Source organism: Garra rufa, chromosome 1, assembly GCF_049309525.1.
Source record: "Garra rufa chromosome 1, GarRuf1.0, whole genome shotgun sequence".
Lineage (NCBI taxonomy): Eukaryota > Metazoa > Chordata > Actinopteri > Cypriniformes > Cyprinidae > Garra > Garra rufa.
Genome location: NC_133361.1, coordinates 89,471,199 through 89,476,198, shown reverse-complemented (window position 1 = coordinate 89,476,198; position 5,000 = coordinate 89,471,199).

Below are 5,000 nucleotides of genomic sequence, written 5' to 3'. Positions count from 1 at the left end.
AAAATACCATCTTTAAAAGCATGCTGTTTGTCATTACTTTTAAAATCAATCATCATTCCATCATTACCTTTTGTTTCTTCTGTACCTTCTATAATATTTATCCATTCTTCCGGTATTACTTCTTTCATTTGTTTGTATTGTTTTTCTAAGACTGTTTTAGTTTCATTGTCATAATTTTCTACAATTGCGTCTCTTATTACTTGCACCGGTACAAAACCAGGTATCACTTCATACAAAATATCTTTTATTTGCTTTATCCCCGCATAAAACCATTTTTTATAAAAAATGGTATCATTTCCCTTTTTAATTTGATTATTTAAAAACAATGGTTGTCTTAAAATCTCTTCCCTGGTAAAAGACGTACAAACAACATGCTTTCTAAAATCACCCCATGCTTTTACAACCTCTTTATAAAACTCTGGTATTCCGTTCATCATGTTTTCTTTTAGCTTCATCCAAAACATCATCTCCCATTTTTCCACATTTATTTAAAAAATAGTTCATTACACCCTTCCACGCATATTTCCCATGTTTCCAGTATTTATTAACAGTTTTTATTCTTATACTTTTCATTCTTATTAATGGATCTATTAGTCCCAACCCTCCTTCCTCCACCTTTCCAATTAGAGTGTCATAAGCAATTTTCGATGGTTTCCCCTCCCATAAAAAGTTTAAAACAATAGATTTGATTTTTTTATACACCCATATAGGCAAACTCACAGAACCCAATACATACCACATTTTTGATAAAAACAAAGAATTAATAACTAAAACCTTCCCTTTTAAAAATAATCCTCTTAATTTCCAGAAATTTAATCTCTTCTCCATTCCTTTTAAAACCTCCTCCCATACCACTTCTCTTATTTCATTTTCATTTTCTCCAACCCTTATACCTAAAATTTTCATACTCTTCTTTTCTTCCTTAAATTGCATTTTATTCAGCAGATCATTCGGTAATCCAATTTTCATGTATGTAGTTTTTTCTTTATTAACTTTTGCCCCTGTTCCTTTACAATATCTTTCTAAAACTTCCATTGCTTTATCCATACTTTTAATATCTTTTACAAACAATGTCGTGTCATCTGCATATTGAAATATTTTTTGTTCTGATTCTTCTCCTTTTATGCGTATTCCTTTTATGTTCTTTTCCTGGTCTACTGCCAGTCCTAAAGCTTCAGATACTAAAGTGTATAATAATGCTGACATAGGACACCCTTGTCTGATTGATCTCGTTATTTTAAAATCTTTAGTTAAAAAACCATTCACTTTTACACAACTACTTATATCTGTATATAAACATTTTATCCATTTTAAAAAATTCTCCCCAAAACCAAATCTCTCCATCACATGTATCAAGTATTTGTGTTCAACTCTATCAAAAGCCTTTTCTAAATCCACACTTATTATATATCCTGTTTCTTTCTCCTCCTTCATGTACCATATCATATCTCTTATATTGTTAATGACATCAGTAATATCTCTTTTTAGAACAGCATATGCTTGATTTGTAGTAATTATATTTGGTACTACTATTTTCAATCGATTGGCTAAAATTTTGGCTAATATTTTATAATCTGTATTCAACATGCTTAGTGGTCTGTAGTTTTTCAGGTCTCTCTTATCACCTTTTTTCTTGTAAATTATTTTCACCATACCTTTCTTCATACTATTCGTTAAATTCCCTTTTTTAAAATTATCTATAAATATTTCATTTAAAATTGGACATAACACATCTTTAAAAACCTTATAAAATTCAGCTGTTAATCCATCTATTCCTGGACTTTTACCATTTTTCAGTTGATCAATTGCAATTCCTATTTCTAATTCCGTAATCTCACTCTCACACATTTCTTTGTCTCCCTCATTAACTTTAACCTGTATTTTACTTAATACAAATTCCTCATCTTCTAAAACTATCTCATTTTTGGTAAATAAATGCTTATAGAATTCTCTGACTTCTTCCAAAATTCCTGTTTTATCTTCTACAATCCTCGCATCTTCTGTTTTAATACTTTTTATTATATCTGCTCTCTGTCTTGTTTTTTCTAATTCATAAAAATATTTCGTACTTCTTTCTCCTTCTACAATGTCTTTCGCCCTACTTCTTATTATTGCTCCTTTACACTTCTCTTCTTCTATTTTCTTTAATTCTTCCTGTAATTCTATTATCTTATCAATATTTTCATCATGCTCATTTACTTTCCTCATTTCTTCATCCCACTCTTTTTTGATCTTATTTTCTTTCATCTTTTTGACTTTTTGCCATTTTTTTGAATATTCCATTGAGAATTTTTTTATTCTTTTTTTTAGAATGTCCCACCAAAACCCTTTTTCTATTTCATACATTTCCTCATTTACACTATTAATTATTATACTTTCTATTTCCATTCTGTATATTTCATTTTTTAGAAGTTCTGCATTTAATATCCACACCCCTGGTCCTTTATCAGCCTCATTAAAATTCATCAATATCCATAAAAAATCATGATCACTCTCACTATAATTTTTGTAAGACGCCTTAGTGACATAATATGCTTCCTTTTTCTTACATAAAAATAAGTCTATTCTACTTTGCTTTAGAACTCTATCAACAATTTGTCTTCTTGAATATTCTCTTTTCATACCATTCCTCTCTCTCCACACATCCACCATATTATATTTCTCCATTATGTTATGTAGTTCATTCCTCCCTCTATCTCTTCTAAATCCCATTGAATCATCTACATCAATTCTCTGTATTACAGTGTTAAAATCACCTAACACCATAATGTTGTCATGTTTTTCTATTAACTCATTCATATCCCTGTAAAAATTAAATTTATCTCTTTCATCATTTGGTGCATGTATATTACACACTTTCATTTCTTTTCCATTACACACAAATTTAACAATTATTATTCTTCCCTTTGTGTCTTTATAATCTATATTTACTTCTTCAAATACTCCTTTTCTTATTAAAATAGCTACCCCTCTCTTCCTTTCCATATCACAGTTACTATATATTTCTCCGTTCCATAATTTTCTAATTTCATCACTTATTTTATCTTCCCATTTCGTTTCTTGTAAACATAGCACATCACATTTTTTGGTCAGACACATTAATCTTTCAAACTTTTGACATTTGGATAATCCTCTAGCATTCAGCGATACAATTGATATAGAGCTCATTAAAGAAAAGATTGGAAAAACCAAAACCCACCATTCAATCCGTTTCATTGTCTTTCAAAAAAGTATTTTTTACTTCACCCATTTCAGCTTTCCTCCTCTCCAGTCTTTCCTTTTGCTCTTCTCTTCTTATCTTCTGCCTTTTAAGAACCTGTTGAATGTCTAAGCCATCTTTTCTTGTTTTTACACATCTATTCAGTCTTTCTTTTCCTTTGTTTTCCATTCCACGAATTTCCCCCCCATTGTCTGCTCCTCTTACCTCAGTCAGTGTCTTTATTCCCTTATCCTCAGCTTTTTCTTTTTCTTGTCCTTTTTCGTAGTCCAGTTCATTAGTGTCCACATCGTCCTGTTCCTTAGAAAATCCTTCTTTAATCAAATTTATATCCTCTTTGTTCGCTCCTCCTCCCATCTCCATTCCTTGTTCTTCATCTTCCTTCTTTTCTTTATTCTCATCTATGTTGTTGTTCTCCTCTTCCTCGTCATCTTGTTTCTCGTCCTCTCCTTGCGTCTGCCTTTGTGAGTCATTTAACCTCTCAATTGTTGTAAATCCCATTACCTCTTGTATTTCCATTCCTGGATCTTCATTTTCCTCGTCTTCTATCTCGCATCTGCATCTTAACATTGTCTTTTGGCAGCCTTGGCACCGCGGGACTTTACAGTCTCGCGCATAATGCCCCTGCTCAAGACAATTTCTGCATGTGAATTGTGGGCAGTCCTTTTTTTCATGCTCCGGACTTACACAGATCCTGCATGTCTTCACTTGATTATCGTGAATCACTCTGAAGTACTGCACTCCTTCTTCAGTCCTGAAGCTTGTGTTGTATGGTAAAGACGTCACCTCTTGTGGAAACTTTACCCTCAAAAATCGTGTTCCGTCTGCCACCGTTGTCCCGGGATGATATCTTCTTCTTAGTGGTAGAATGGGAGTTACACCCCAATTGATTAGTTTTTGACTGATTTCCTCATCTTCAATATAGCTGGGCAGACTCAAGAAAGACACCATTCTTTCTGTTGCACACAATTTCCTTATCTCACATTCTTGTCCGTTTATCATTATTCCATTCAACAGCAAATCACAGTCCATCTCACTTTCCATAGTCATTTCAAAATCATAATTATTTTTTCTTCTCAGTCCGATCAATTTTCCCATTCCAACTTTCTCTTCAACTGCTTTAATTATCATTAGTATTGTTATATTTTCTATATCTTTAACAGTCATTGTTAATGTTGCTTCTTTCTTGTATTCCCTCTGATACCTTGTTTGTTTGCTTAATTTCTGTATCATTTGTTGTCGTTGAGATAAAACATTTCTTTTTTCTCCAACTTCTTTCTCAATTCCAATACCTTCAGTTGATTGTAGATCTCCTTTCCGTTCTTGTCCAGTTGTTTTTCTTTCTTGTTTCCTCCTTGAAACCACCGTCGCCCACGTTTCATTATTGTTTTCTCCATGTCTTTCATTTATATTCCTTTCAGTTATGTCTGCAACAAATCCTGGTTCCGCATTTCCCATCTCATGTTGTTTTACCAGTCCGTGTTCTTTGTCCATTAAATCCATATTTTGGTTGTCTCAAACCCCAAACAGAAAGACCTGTTTGGGGTTAAAAAAAACCTTCCTCAAAAAAAAAACTCCTTCTAACTAAAAAACAAACAAAATAAATGTGAAAAAACACCCAGAAAAATGGTGAGCCTATCTCACCTACTGCACACTACAAACTGCCAACTCACTTCCTGTTTGCTCTCTAGCGCCTCAGGTGGGGGTATGGCCGTAAGCGAGTACTGCTCCAAAAAGTGGGCTATTTATAGATCAGCCTCCGTAAAAGCCATCATATTATATA